This window comes from Anomalospiza imberbis, chromosome 5, assembly GCF_031753505.1.
Source record: "Anomalospiza imberbis isolate Cuckoo-Finch-1a 21T00152 chromosome 5, ASM3175350v1, whole genome shotgun sequence".
In the NCBI taxonomy this organism is placed as follows: Eukaryota; Metazoa; Chordata; class Aves; order Passeriformes; family Viduidae; genus Anomalospiza; species Anomalospiza imberbis.
The window spans coordinates 48849387-48865363 of NC_089685.1; the positions used below are offsets into that span (position 1 = coordinate 48849387).

At 44.8% G+C, this 15977-nt stretch overlaps 1 protein-coding gene and 1 long non-coding RNA gene across 4 annotated transcripts in view; one reads left to right on the forward strand and one right to left on the reverse strand.

The window, feature by feature from the left end:
• Window positions 1-15977, reverse strand: part of LOC137474225 (potassium voltage-gated channel subfamily A member 5-like) — a 159497-nt gene that overhangs the window by 139236 nt on the left and 4284 nt on the right. The window lies entirely within an intron of this gene.
• LOC137474233 (uncharacterized) overlaps window positions 1-15977 on the forward strand; it is a 243070-nt gene that overhangs the window by 37127 nt on the left and 189966 nt on the right. The gene's annotated exons all lie outside the window — the stretch shown is intronic.

Here is a 15977-nt window from a genome sequence, read left to right on the forward strand (position 1 = left end):
CTCACAAAGAGTATCTGTCCTAAGAGGAAAGCTTCATAGTTTGCTTTTTCAAGAAACTAAAAGTTTTGTACTTTCTAGTATTAACCGATTTATGCAAATTTTATACTTATCCTGTCCATAAATTAATGAGTTGCCAATCTTGCTGTATTTTAAGTCAGATCAGCACCAGATGGAGAGCAGACTTGCTTAATAAGGGGTTTTATCAAAAGAGTAATTAAGCAAATATACATCTGAAATCCAGTGTCAATACTGACAAGTCTAACAACCTTTCCTAAGGGACTACCTGATTCTGTGCTGGCTGGATTCAGTTTTAAGTTCTTGGCAGAGATCAGTATCCTACACTTGAACTGTGCTGTCCAAAATGTCTAAACTGAGCCCTGAGCTCAGTTCTGACCCCCGTGAAGTCAGTGGCACCACACCAAGTGTCTTCCACTGTGTCAGGACTGTGACTTACTGTTTTTGAGTCAGACATTGGCAAATACCTAAAGTGCACCCTTTGGCTGCCATGGCAGGGCCTAGATTAACTCTTTCACCTCCAGCTTAATTAGACCAGCCTTGGTATGTTCAGCAGTATTAGAGCAATCTTTCAGTGGCATTGCCTTTCCTCTGTTCCTGCTCCCACACAGGCTCTGTGAGCACAGTCTTTTGCTCTGTGACCTGGGAATGTAGACCAGGAGCACCTTCCCATCAGAAAAACACAGGCTTTCTTGAAACAACAGCAACTCCCCTAGTGAAATGCAGCATTGGGTCAGGTTTGCCTATGACAAAGGCAAACTTAGGCTGGCACAAGGCAGTGTTGAGTCTGACAGTGTGTGACTTTCACAGGTGCTGCTAGAGCTTGTGGGAGGTGTTGCTGTGACTCATGGAGGCTGGCAGAACTAACAGGGCAGAGTGGTGAGACAGTCCTGTTAATGACTCTGGTGGCTGTAGGAAGAACCAGGCCATTCACAAACTGAAAAGGGACAAAAGATCTTTCAGGAAAGGGCATGGGAGCAGCCACAGCTTCTCTGGGCAACTGTGCCAGGGCCTCACCACCCTCACAGGGAACATTTTTTTCCTAATAGCCAATCTAAACCTGCTCTCTGTCCGTGTGAAGTCATTTCCCCTTGTTCTGACACTACATTTGTAAAAAGTTCCTCTCCATCTTTGTCCCTTCAGGTACTGGAAGGGATCTGTTCCTATGAAGCCTGCACCTGCTTCAAGAAAGGCTGAATGTGCCCTCTCAGTGAGTGACACACCTGGTGTAATCATGGTAGAAGACCAGGCAAGGCTCCCTGGTGCTTGTGTTCCACTGAATATTTAAATTTCTTTGGAAAGATAGACATGAGACAGAGTAGTCTACAAATGATCAATTCCTGTACAGCAGTTAGGTCAAAAGGAATGTTGAGATTCTTCAGAGAAAGAAGAAAAAGTTGGGTGAACATACAGCAAAATGGCCAGTAAAACTTGCAGCTGCATAATGTGTAAGAAAAAATCCTCACATGTATCACAGAGATCTAAACTTTTGTCTGAGTTCTGAAAAAAACACATTCTGAGTATTTATAGTGATGCTGGTTAAAAAGAAGCCAGCCCAAATTTAAATCTGAATCAGGCTAAAACTTAACCAACAGCGAATATTCAAGAGACCTGGCTGCCACCACTTAGAATTTAGAGTCAGTGCTCTAAATTCCACCTGTGAGAGACCACCAGTGAAGAGTTTCATTACCTGGAAAGTGAAGGCTTGAGTTCACTACACATGGCCCAGTCACAGCTGTAATGGTGACAGGGTGTGTGAGAAAAAGAGGGTGAAAGTGAAAATATCATCTTTACAGTAATCCATGGATCAGCCCATTTTAGGATCCAGCTTCAGGTGCTGGAGCTTAAAACTGACTAAGAAGCCTTACAGGAGATGTGTGAAAGATCCACAGCAGAACATTTAAAAGCAGGAAAAGGAATTACTTTCTAACAGAAGATGTAATTAGGCTACAGAACTTAGTGACACAGGTAATCAGAGAAGCCAAAAACTGAACCGGATTCCAAAGGGCCAGAACACTGAAGGAAATATCCAGATTATAAATTACAGAAAATAAAAACATGGAATAGATTGCTATTCCAGCTTTCTTTTCAAATAGCAAGCACTAATCTGGCATGCTGTGAATCTGCACAAGGTTTTTACACATCAGTTCAGCACTTGCAACCCTCCAGGTAAGTTTCCTTAAGGAAAGTCCAGAAGTCCCATTTGCCTAGAATTGTTCCCACTTTCTCCACCTCCATTTTTCCCAGTTTAAGCATTATGGACTGACAGTGATACCCAGCCTCATATAAGAGACCACAGAAACAGATTGATTCATAGTTCAGGCTCCAAGCTGACAGTGGGGAATAACTGCCTCATCCTGATCCTTTTCAAAAGTGATTTTTGCCACCAGTTCAAAACAGGGCTCAGACAAACCCCTGCTCCATCCAACCAGCAGTGGGAAAGTTTACCAAAATCAGCACCAGTGCTATTTCATCCTCTCTCTGTCTGCTGAAGCCAGTTGCAAAACATCCATTCAATTCTACAGCAGAACAGGTCTTAAGAGTCCAAACACAATTTGAATCAAGTAAGGGTGGAGTGGGCATCTCTCTGGCCCAAATTCCAGTCACAGAATCACAGAATGGTTTGGGTTGGTAAAGATCATCCAGTTCCAACCTCCTGCCATGGGCAGGGACACCTTCCACTAGACTAAGTTGCTCCAAATCCCATCCAGCCTGGCCTTGGACACTGCCAGGGATGGGGCAGCCACAGCTTCTCTGGGCAACCTGTGCCAGAGCCTCACCAACCTCACAGGGAGCAGTTTCTTCCCAATATCCAATCTAAACCTCTGTCAGTGTGAAGCCATTCCCCCTTGTCCTGTCACTCCAGGCCCATGTCCAGAGTCTCTCTCCATCTTTCCTGTGGGCTCCCTTCAAGTCCTGGAAGGCCACAATGAGGTCACCCCAATGCTTCTCTTCTCCAGGCTGAACATCGTCAATTCTCTCACCCTTTTTGTATGGATATTTATCATCCCCATCCTGGATTGATCTCAGGGGTTAGTGCTCTGCAGCTAAGAATGGTAAAGGTTTTTTCATTCCTTCTGGGATTAAGTTACTCTTCATTCAATGCCTATGAAATTTGACAACAGCTATGACACAAGTGCTGTTTAGCAGCACAGGTCACCCTCAATGCCACCTGTACTTCACCATGGGTGTTACCAATGGCCCTCAACACCCACAGGTGATAAAAGGAATGCAGCACATCAAAAAAATGTTGCTCAGCACTATGTTGAAGTGTTCCCTCTGTGGACAACAAATTATGGAGGTGGCTTGTCTGTTTGCAATGACTTCAGTGTCCTCCCTGACTTCTGAGATGACTTTTAAGAATGGGGACTGTCTACCAAGGAAAATGCCATGTTTGTCCTGGTTAGTCCCTGCACAGCCATTCTTCTTTAAAATAATAGAGATTAAATTTGATTTAGAATTCCAAAGTGGACTCAGTTACACATAAATTAGGCCTATCCTTATTCTAGATTATCCGCAAAGGAGTGTGCAACATTTTGAGTCTTTGAAATTAAGAACTATTTTTTTTCTGATTCCCATTCAGATTCCCAAATGTTCCCATGTAGCTGAAGCCTTACAGATTTAGGAAAAAACCTCTCCAATCTCTGGTCATTCTCTAGAGAAGAAAAATTGCTGTAAATCCTTGCCTGTAAAATCTGAAGAGCCACAGCAATGTCCCTTTTACGCGCACTGCATTTTCCCCCAAACAAATGTAGCAGGAGCCAAATAGGTCAAAATTCTGCAACAGGAACTAGAAGATGATTTTCAGAACATACATGTGTTGTGGCAAAGCCCCAAATACACTTCTGTTCTCAAATTTGATTTATCACCTAGGGTATAATGAAAGGTAAGGCTCAGTTATTGCAGATTTTGCCTTTTCTTTTTTCTATTTTATTAATTTTTTTTTCATTTCCTTTTTTTTTTCTTTTTCTTTTCTTTATTTTTTCTGAAAGATATGCTTTTGTAAGACATTTCTTGCTTTTAGCCTGTGTGCTTATAGTATTATTTTGAAAAGCCACTGGGCAGATGGTCCCCAAATGTGAGTTAATAACTTGTAGGTAGCTTTTGGGGAAGCTTTTTGAAATCCCTTCATGCAAAATGATTTCACAAACTGCCTGCATGCCATTCTTTAGCTATTTGAACAGACTATTTCAAAATGGTCAAGAGAAAAAATGGCAGATTACATTCCATTTGTTTTGCAGCAGGCTGCTACACTTATTTTACCATGGTAAAAGAACATAAAGGAAAAATAAAGCACATACATGGCTTTCACTGAGGATTTTTCTAGACCTGGAAGCCATGACAGACTTCAAGGTGAGGGTGTTTGGGCCTCTGCCTCTCTTCTGCAGCAGTTCCTACCTTTCAAAATCAGGTTGCTTTTTGAGAGAGGCTGAGTGTTCAACATAGGCTGAGTGTTCAACAGTTATGAGTCAGACTGCACAGCATTGTAAGAATAATGTAAAAATTGAATTTCAAACAGGACGCTCTTCCTCTTCCCCACCGGTCTGGTACAGATACCGTGTGCTGTGCATGGCTTAAAGTCAGAAGTGTTGACTTTGTCTGGTCTGGTGAGCATTTCATCACTGGTTTTGAAAAGATTTCACCAGAAATCCATCACTGACAAAATTCTGCAGCCTTTCTTAACAATGGCAGCACATCAAATGCCTTTTGATCCTCACCCAGATTTGCCTGTGTGTGAACCAATCAAGCATGACTGCCCATCTCTCCAGGGTGATTCATAGCTTTAGAAAATAGAACAAAAAATAGAATATTTTCAGTTGGAAAGGTCCAACTGTCTGAGCACTCATCTCCTAGTGTATATTGCCCAGCATTCCCCTGTTCCAGGTGCAGAATCCAGCATTTGTTGTTGTTAAATTCCACCCTATGGCTCACAGACTAAATCTCCAACCTCTCAAGGCCTCCTGGCTCTGTAGAAAGTCAAAAGCACCTCTCAGTTTGGTGCCACCAGCAAATTTCTCATGGTGTGTTCAACTGCTGCATCCAGGTCATTGATAAATAACTGAACAGAACTGGCCCTAGACTTGAGCCCTGAAGAAACAAGGCCCAAGGCATAAAAAGCCATCAGCTCAGAGCCCCAAGCTGACACTTACAGCAACTGGTATTTTTTCCTCAAGCACAGCAAACCCTTCCACCAGGGGCCCAGGAAGTGACACTTCCTTCAGGGGCCAGAGTTTTGAGGACAAAGGACAGCTCTGAGATGCACTTTCCTTTCAAAAGTCACACATTGCTAATATATATGCACCTATATTTTCTTTTTAAAACACCCAGCTGCTTCACTGCTCACGGAGAGCCAATACACGAGGGCTACGAGCCACATTTTATATGGCATCACTGGAAGGGTCTCATTCAGAGAATCCATGATGATCACAGCCTAAGAACGTAAACAAAGATCCATTCTTGTAAACTCTTCCCTGGCAAAGCCTTCTCTCTCTTCCTCCTGCCCCTCCAAGCTCACCGCTGCAGTCCAGCAGAAAAGGATATGAGCTTTAAGCACAAGGTTTTCTTTCCTCAGCATTGGAGGAAAGGGAAAGGGAAAGGAGGAAGGAAGGAAGGAAGGAAGGAAAGGAAGGAAAGGAAGGAAAGGAAGGAAAGGAAGGAAAGGAAGGAAAGGAAGGAAAGGAAGGAAGGAAAGGAAGGAAAGGAAGGAAAGGAAGGAAAGGAAGGAAAGGAAGGAAAGGAAGGAAAGGAAGGAAGGAAGGAAAGGAAGGAAGGAAAGGAAGGGAAGGGAAGGAAAGGAAGGGAAGGGAAGGAAGGGAAGGAACTCTGCCTCAAGATGCAAGGCACTGTTTGCCTTACTTCTAAGCAGAACTCTGCTTCTTGCTGTTACCCTGTAAATCCCATCTAGTTAGCATTTGCAGCACTCAGAGAAGTCTGTGAATATGCCATGGTCTCTCCTGTGTTGATAGGACAGGTCATGCCACAGCTTTTGCCCAAGAGAAGCAGTTTTAATTCTAGTCTTTCTTTCCCCCAGGCAGCCAGCTACCTTTCCAAAAGCTGTAAAAAGAAGAAACCTTATCTTCTTCAAGGCCAGTGTCCTTTTGCCCAAGCTGGTTGCAAATGGCTAACAAGTTCAAAAGCTACTGAGGAACAAAGGAGTGACTAAAAAACCACCAAACCCTTCTCCAGACTGAACCCACCTCAGCTCACTGCTGTCTGCAGAGCTGATATCAGCCTGTTTCTGCAGTGCTCCACAGAGCCAACTGTGTGTGAAAATAGCTGTACCTAAACTTCCTGCTAAGGCCACCACTAAGCCACGGTGTCCCTGTGTGGGGAACCATCCCCAACACCAGCCAGGCCCGGGAGCCCTGCCGGGGCCAGAGCATGTACTCCATGGCACGTATTGGCATCACCAGCAACCCTGCTGAAGGGTGCCTTCAACTCCTGCATCCAGTTGGTTGATAAATATGTTGATGATGATTGTTCAATAAGGAGCACCAGGCACTGCCCCATCCACTCAGCTTGGAGTATGGAAATCAGGGAGATGATGATGAGGCAGAGCCTGCTGAGCCTGCAAAAGAGAGAGAGGGATGTGTCCTGGAGTGACTTTATGATGCTCGTATTCCCATTTGTCTGTTTAGCCCAGAAATAAGTTTTGCACCTTTCAGACTGGTTTTGAGAGCGAAGGGGGGAGAGAAGCACAGAGTTTATTTTCAGGAACTGCACCTGGTCCCCTGCATCCTCTCCTGGACTGTGTTGTCTGCAGCACAGACAGACAGCAGGACAGGGCTCTCCTTTGCTTTTAGTTAGTTTTTAGGTAGCTGAGACAGAAAAGTTCCTTGGACTGTGTTTTTTCTTTTTCTTTGGACCTGTTCAAACCTGCTCTGGGCTGAACAGCAGCAGAGCACCGGCAGCTCGCACCTGTGGCCCACGGGGCCGGGCCTGGGCCATGGCATTTCCAGCACTGGAGGGACTGAGAAAAGACTGTGTGAGCTGAGCTACAGCCCACCAAGGGGACTTTCTGAGTTTTTTTAAGGTTTTATTGTTTAATATTCTTTTTTTTTTTTTTTTTTTTTTTTTTTTGTGCTGGTGAATGCTTTGCCTGTTAAATAAACAGTTTTTTCCCACTTTTCTCCAAGGAAATCTTTTCCTGAATTGGTTGGGCGAGGGGCTGCTTGAATCTGCTTCCTAGAGGAACTCCTTTGGATGTTTCCTCCCAAATTTGCCCTAAACCAGGACAGGATGGGAGAAGGATGGTGTGCACAAAAGCACCCTGCCACTGTCCTGGGATGGCTGATGTGCCCACCAAAGCTGGAGGAGAGCCGTGCTGGATCTCTGGAGCACCCAGCCAGGGCCGGCTCAGCACATCCTGATCCTGCTGGGCAGCAGGGCAGGCTCAGCACGGAGCTGCTCCCCGAGCGCTGCCTGGCGCCAGCAGCTCCGGGCTCCCACCGAGACCCAGAGCCAGCAGCTCTAGGCTCCCACCGAGACCCAGAGCCAGCAGCTCTAGGCTCCCACTGAGATCCAGAGCCAGCAGCTCAGCGGGGGCTGGCTGCAGCCCTGGCTGGAGATGGAGCCGTCTGTTCCCAGCGAGCTGATGCTGCGCCCTCAGTGCCCGCCCTGCGTGGACTTAGCCCCTGTGCCAGCCCCTGCTCGCTCAGTGTGAGCCTGCCACCTGCCAACAAGGCATTTGCTCTGATGAGGCAGCAAACGCCAGCCCCCCACAAAGCCAGTGAAAATTGCTGACATTCACAGCACTGCGAATCAGCTGCACTCATCCTCCAAATTCCACCAGCTCGCTGGGAATTAGAAAGCTGCAGGTTTGGCTCGCTGCAAACCAGCTCAGCTCTAAGCTGTCTTGTCCCAGTCGTGTCAGTACCAAACTGGAAAGAACAGCCACAGGTCAGGCAGATTTGTCTGCACCACTTGACAGTTCAACCTTGGAAAATCCATTTTTCACCAGGAACTTCTCCTGTCTCTGTACCTCCCTTTGGGAAAGATGCTAACCGGCTGTTTGTCATCTGATCAGGAAGGTGAATTGAATATTGCCTGTCTGAGTCACAGCCTGCTGAAATTCACTGCTGCCCTCTCTTTAAATTGAGAAGGCACGTCTGGCACACACCTGAGCAAAACATTTTATAAGCAAGGCTTCTTTTCAGCACAGGTACTTGGCTCATGGTTCCTATCCAACAAAGACTAAGACTTTAAAAAATCAGCCATTGGCAGTCCTCCCAGGATATTTTTCCATTCGCACATATTTCTAAAAATGTCAACTCCAGTTTAACCATTCTCATCTGGGGAGCCTGACATCAGATGTACATTAGCCTGGGAAAAAAATTACCCAAAATGCTAGCCACTTCTAAAAAGGAAAACAAATTCCAAATATGTTACACTGGCTCCTGCCTCTGGGCTCTCTGCAGAGGAGAGGAGGATATTTTACAGTGTGATTTTACAGCCATGATGATTCAATTAGAAAATCAGACAAGGGAATACGGATGGTTTTTACAGGGATGAGAAGTGGATGATATGTGACATTCCTGTTCAGGCCTGACTTCCTGTTTGTTTGGGTTTGCTACCCAACAGCAGACAAAAAAGTCTCAGGCAGAACCTCAAGAGCCACGTGCAGTCCTGGAATGAAATCCAGACAGCTGAACAAAACTGCATCTGGCTGTGGGAGAGCTTCCCTAGGGAGAAAGCATTTTGGCTTGAGCATTTTGTTCCAGTCATCAGTCTGATTATTTTCTCTTCCAAATTCGGACCCTTGACACCCCTCCCCAGCATCACCTGCCCTGCCTGAGGGACGAGTGCAGCCAGGACATGCCATGCTGCCACTTGGCCACGCTGAGGCCAGGCAAGAAGTGATGTTGTTCCCACAGCGTGCCCACAGCACATGCCATCAGCATTCCCTCACTGCTAAGAGAGATGTCCGTTTAATTTGGGCTGTCAGGGGTCAAGGAAAACAAAGGATGTGACTGCAGAGCTCAAGTCGATCTGAGCAGGATTCCTGGAATGGAATCCAGTTGCCTTCAGTAGGACTAATCTGCAGCTACAGAGTGAACAGAGTGCAGGGTGTGCTTCTGAGATATGTTAAATATAAATTTCCATGAATGCTGCAAAAATGACTTTACAACTTTCCCTCTGGGAAATAATTAGAAAGCCCTCCTCCCTTTACTGGCTCTGATGATGATTGCATCTGCTCACCTCCAGGATGTGTTTGGCACCTGAATGACACTTTTGCTTTCTTGCAAATCTTCATGTTTTCTACATGTGCATTTTCATTATGTGTCCTATCTCTAAATATTAACACATGAATACAATAAACAAAGTTTTCAGCCTTACTTGATGAAACAGACCTCGAGGAGTGATACCCTGGCACAAAAAGTTGCATCACTTTTTCCCAGGTGGTGTAGCTCAGCATTCCAACCTCCGCATTCTGCTGGTCTTTTCTATATGACACCCACACTAAACCAGGTGCCCATTTGTCTGCTGGAAGAAAAATCCCATCAGTAGGTTTACTTGTCCTTAGTGGTCCCTTCAGAGTGATTTACTGCTTACCATCTTCTTAGGGTGGTTGACAGCATTGACATCTTAAACTATTGTAGTTAGAGCTGTCAAGACCCATGGATACAGGAAAGATTTTAAATTTAAGTTTACTTCTACTTTAGTAGAAGGAAGGAGGAAGTTTACTTTTTCTTCTCCCTCTGACTGAATTTAACTCATATTCCATTCCCTGGGGACCACTGGCATGTAGGCTCACCTTGAAGCCACAGAAGAATTGTAGTGCTGCTCCACTTTCTGCCTGTGCTGGGTGGTCCTTGCTTTCTTCAGCACTAGAATGCAGTGTCCCCACCCCTTCCTTGTTTCTTTTGTTGTTGTTCTTGTTGGTTTTTTTATTTGTTTTTGTTTTGGTTTGGTTTTGTTTGTTTATTTTTTTTTCGTGCTGGACAGCAAGACCAGGGGATATGCACAGCCACCAGGGCCTCAGCTGAAATTCTAAGCAGAGCTAGAAGATGCAGTGACTGAAACACAAGATACAGCCTACACTAGGGCCAGGCAAACAGGAAAATCAGCCAAAAACCAAAGCAACAGTATCCCACTCCCACTGTCAGATCCACTTGTTCTCTGTGTGCAGCTGGAAGAGTGTGGTCATTTTTAGTTAGAGTTGCATATAGATGAGTGCAGGTGGAAGCAGAATTAGATGAGAACAGATTTTGGCAGGAATAACTGTTCTCAGTGAATAGAGACTGATTATTGTTTAAGAATGTGCCAGCAGGGGGAAATGTGTAAAGCTTTTAAGATACCCCAAAATTACCTGAGGGTAAGAGGCATCAAAGCAGGACTGTATCTACACTTGCCGCCTCAAGAGTTTGAGGGAATGTTCCCAAGCAATTAATCACAATCAATTACACTTCAAGGCTCCTGGTCACACTGGTAAGTCTGCACCCAAGCACTCTATCCCAAAATACTTCCTAGGCACGAGATGGGCATGAGCAGAGGCCAGGAAGGGAGCCCAGCAGGCTGAGTGCCGAACACCTTGTTTCAGTGCGAGCCTCTGGCAGCAGGAGCTCAGCCTGTCTCCTGCCAGCTGGCCTCAGTGCCAGGGAATGGTCCTAGGCACATTTCGTTTTCTAATATAGATGCAGTCAGGATGTCTATGAGAATTTGTATCTCCCCCTCAGTGGAATATCCAGCTTCCTTTTTAAGAACAGAGCTACCCCGTTTTCCACTAGCAAGAAGCAGTGCAAATGCTATTTTGAAATGCCCAGCGTTTCCAAGCCTCCCAAAGAGATTTTTTTCTCGTGCTCCAGAATTCTGCACTTCTCAGACTCTGCTCCTCTGTAAATATGTATCACTGAGATGGAGATACTCTGGGAGATGGAGATACTCTGGGAGTGGGAAAGGAGAATCTGAGAATCTTTTGTTGGTTACTGGAATTTACTCTGCCATGCCTGCAGGAAAATGCCAGTGTCTGCCTTAGATCCACACTTCAGCACATTCTCCTAAAGGCAGGTGCCTGTATCCTTCCAATGCACTGGGCAAACTTTTAAAACATGATCCTGAGAGATCCTGTGAAGGTATTTTACCCAGTGGCTGAAATGCAGAGACAACTGTGGGAGCTATCATCCCTTTGTCAGTCAAGTGCTCTGACATCTCAGCTGCTCTGATACCTGTTATCTTCCTGCTCTTCCCTTTGCTTCCTCTGTGGCTCAAGGAACACTCACTCCTTCAAAGCACAGAGGCTAAGATTAAGCTAGAGGGCATTCCTTCCCAGAACAAGCTTTGTCACCCCCCAGACTCCCTGCTTCTTTGCACCATTCTTTTACCTAATTAAACACCATGTATTTTCACAACAGCCTTCCTTTAAACAGCCCCCTTGCGCAGCACTGCCTTGAAAATTACTGTGTTTTCTGAACTGAGAAACTCATACAATTTGCTCTGCAAATTCAGGTTAATTGAATCACATTCAATCACACCCCATTAGATCTTCAAATCATTTGAAACAAGACAGAAACAAGAATTACAAGGTTACATTGCTTAAATAATTCAAATAATTCTTCACCTTTCCAATCACAGGCATTTCTACCTATAATTAAGCAGGGAGGAGGGAGAGGGAGAGTTTTTAAATGTGTTGAACTTGCTTGAGAGTATTAAGTATGGTATAATGTAACCAATCTCTACAAACTGAAGAGAACAAAGCAAGCCCTGGTATGGATTTTGTGATATTTTGTAGGGGAATTGCTACATGCTAGGACACCACCACTGGAGTGAAATCATGCAAAGGAAGAAATTCTACCTGCTCCTTGTACACACCAGACCCTTAGACCAATGTAGTCCATTTACATGCCATCTTTTCCTCCAGCATCTTCATGGAAACATCAACCCTGACATGAGTATTTATTATGCAGCTGTACAGTCATAAGAAAAGCTGCAAGGTTCCATTGCATTCCTCACCCACAGGAGTGAGGAAACCACCATTCCTGGCCAGGGTTGGACATGGGATTTGAGAGAAGAGACCTTATATTTCAACATTTATGTCCAAACTGGCTTTGTCAGAAAAGTGGAGAAGGTCAGAGTAACCACTGTCTTGAGAGGGAAATTATTACCTGTTTTCATCCAAGGTGATTCTTCAGCAACATCCTTTCCAATGTTAATTTTAAGACAACCACAGCTGTTTTTTCAGAATATTGCAAATGACAATCTCCATGGCACACCACAGTTGAAGCACAGAAATAAGATATTTCACACTGATCTTTCTTTTTTCTCTGCTTCCTGTCAATCAAGTGTAAAAACTGATTTATTTGGAAACATCTGCCTGATGACTGTGAATTATTTATACAGAAGACAACTTGCAGATGACTTTTGGTAAATTCTAAATTCTCTCTGGAAAATTATTAATTCTGCAGTAACCATAAAGACTGTGTGCTAGGAAGCCCAAGCTCTAATGAAAACACTTTGTTGCCAGCTAGGAAGTATAGTCATTTTACTATTAGATCAGGTAATTTCTGGGGCATCCACAGCTTCTCTGGGCAACCTGTGCCATGGCCTCACCACCCTCACAGGGAAAAAAAAAATCTGCCTAATATCCAATCTAAACCTACTTTCTGTCAGTTTGAAGCCTTCTTTTTCTTTAAACAAGTTGGTATTTCTCTTCAAAACTTCTAATTCCAATTAATTGTTTAGTCATATTATCAGCTTTATTTTTTTCCTATTCCAATTAACATAAAAGTTTTTATTTCATATTATTTAAATGGCTACTATAGCCACATATTTCACGATATTTCATCATACAAATATTAAGTATGTTCTGGTCAATTGGCACACAGAGTTACTGGAGAAATTCCATGTAATGAGCTGACACACTGATGTCAGGTGGCATGACCCAGGTCCACTGTAGTGTGTCAGTACCCTAAGGTCCCAAATTTTGGCCACAGAAGCAGAACTTTAACAAGCTGACCAGAAGAACTGGGGACTAGTTAATGCATACAGAAAGAAAGTAAAAAACAAGCAAACAAACAAACAGACAAAAAAAAAACAAAAACCCAACAAACTACTAACAAAGCAACCAAAAACCAAACATTACAGAACCTGTGAAAAGACAAAATGGCACAATCTAAAAAAAATATTTAGTGGTGCTGTATATAGCAAAAGTCATGGCAGAATGATTTTGGAACAATGATTTCAATTGGTCATAGCCTAGACTATTATAAAGACCTTTTCTGTTTCTATTTTTTGGACATTTGTAGCTGTGGAGTGAGGCTGGTGGTCACACAGTGACATGGCTAAAGCTGAACCAAAGGCAGACAGATGCTGTTAGAGCTTCATCTCCCTATTTCCCTGCTGCCTCTCTGTCCTGCAAGGGATCAGCCTCATTATTCCTGAGGCTTCCCCCACACCCTGCCTGCCACACAACATCCTGATCCCACTGTTGCCCAAGTGGCAAGGCCAAAGTCTTGATGAGGTGCTTAAAGCCCTCTTTCCCCTATTCCCTAAATATGGCAGCAACCACCCCGTGGCCCCTGCCAAATTCCACTGCTGTTCATGGCACCTTGCTAAATGGCTGGATCAGATGTCAGTGAGGCAGCTTGTCCCTCACCACGGCTCAGTGGCACTGTCACATGCCACTAAACACTCTCCTCATTTGACCTCAGCACCAGCTTCACTAACACTGACCAGGGAGAAGAATTTCTTCACAGAAAAGGTTGTCAGGCATTGGAATGAGCTGCCCAGGGACGTGGTGGAGTCACCATCCTCAAAGGTCTTCAAGAAGCAACTGGCCGTGGCACTCAGTGCTCTGGTTCAGTTGACAAAGTGGTGATCTGTCACAGGGCGGACTTACTGATCTCTGAGGCCTTTTTCAACCTCAGTGATACTGGGATAGGTTTCAGAAGAGTCAGACTTTTTGTGCACATAAGTGTCTCCCCCTGAGAGTGCTCTGACATGTGCTTTGCTCCCTAACGGGAGGAGAGGGGCAGTGCCTGGAGAATGTCTCAGCACCACCTCCACCAGACCAGCAGTGTCTGTTGCTGGAGAGGCCATGGAACAGCCTGTAGGAGTGCCATGTTCTCCCTACAGACCCCAAATGAAAAGAGCACACGAAAGAGGGATTTGTTCGTGCTGCTCAGAGTAGCATTAAGTCCCCTCTGTGTTCAGTGACTCCACCAGATGGATCATGGTGCACAGCTGCTAGCATCCAGTCCTTGCCTGCAGAGCCACCCAGAGCCATGCAAGAGACCACAGGGGGAATCTCTCTTCCCTGAGATCCACATTTTAGACCTCTCAGTCCTGCCAAACCCACTCCTGTTTGTGCCTCTCCGAGCCCTGTCCCCCTCTGAAAAGCTTGGTCTTCCCTTCCTCAGCCTTTTCTTTACCCTGCCTGTACAGAGAGCGTGGTGCAATTGTTCACAGAGCTCCAGGAGATGAATGGTGTTATGTAACTGCTCGCTACTGTTTCATCGTTTTTTAGGATGATGGAAAAATAAAAGGGGGAAATGTGGACTCCCCTTGGGGCCAGGCTAAGTGAACTAAACTTACATTACTGGTGACCCAAATGAACATTCACTTCAGCACCCCCAAGAATTCATTTTAGTGCACAGTGTCCTACGTGAGAGGACAAGCCATTAATAACTACAGCATGTGTGGGGTGAGGGAGCTTCACTGTTCAGCTCCCATCCAAAAGAGTTTACAAAAAAGTTCTGGTTTGTTGTTTGGCTGGGTTTGTTTGGGGTTTTTGATGTCTGCAATGATTTGCTATTCATTAAGCTCTGATATCTTGAGGCCTTTGATATGGCAAAGAGATCTGATTCAGCCTGCTGTTCATTGCAGGTCAGCTAACATAAAATCAATAGTGGTTAGGGTGTATTACCTTCTTGTGATGGGCCTGGAAGATAAAACTCTCTTCCTGTCTCACATTTCCAGGAGCCTTCTTGGAGGGATTCAGTTCTCTCTTACTCTCACACTCTTCTGCAGCACAAATTTGCATTGGCACATTATGTGACTGTACCATGTACCCACATATTTACCCCAAAATCCAAGGGGAACCCATGGCTCCAAGGTTTCAGCCCTGTTTATAACTTATCTTTAAGTAACCATCAGAGAATCAAATAATATCTGGAGCTGGAAGGGACCCACAAGGAACGTCCAAGTCCAACTAATGATCTCAAACCTCAAAATCATAAAAATCAGTGCATTTAAAACACCTGCTGAAAACTGTTTTGGTTTAAGCATGTGTCTGTGCTAAATGCTCTGTTGAACTGGGCTCCAACCATGTCCTGGTCACATTACTCAGTGTTTGGCAGCAGTACCTATCATTAGAAAGCAAATCCTTTACTGCCCCATAAGCCAATAGAAATTATGTATTTATTTGTAAAGGTGTCAATACCGAATGTGCCTGAACTGTGCTTAACAACTGCTTAGAAACCCAAGCCAAGCAAATACTGGGAGAGAACCAGTTCAGTGAAAGCAACAAAAAGACACATGGTGCAGAGAAGAAAAGTAAAAAAGGAGGGAAGAAGACCAGGCCTTCCCTTTGTGTCACCAAGATCAACTTGACCCATGCCCCACAGCCCTGATCTGCTCTCACCTACATCAGCTTGCTGCACTTAGTACAGAAATGTAATCCAGATCCCAAAAATCCTTACACAGGATTCCAAACAAGTGGCTGTGTGGACACAGTGCCCCTGCTCCGAGGAGCTGACAGCCCAATCTAACACAGCACACAGTTGGAAGACCAAACTCTGGTGGTCAGGCAGGTGGGGGTAGTAGTTCCAGAAAGACCGCCCCCAAAACTTTATCCTGAAAGACTCACTGCAGTTATTTGGTGCTTATTCAGGTGAGTCAGATGGATGTGATCACTGAGAGCAAAGCAAAGCACTTGTCTGAGCAAAAAGCCTTACTCTAAGTCCATCAGTGACCTAGGTCTCAGCACGTGCAGCAGAGTGACACCACTTCTTTGTTTCATCTGAGAT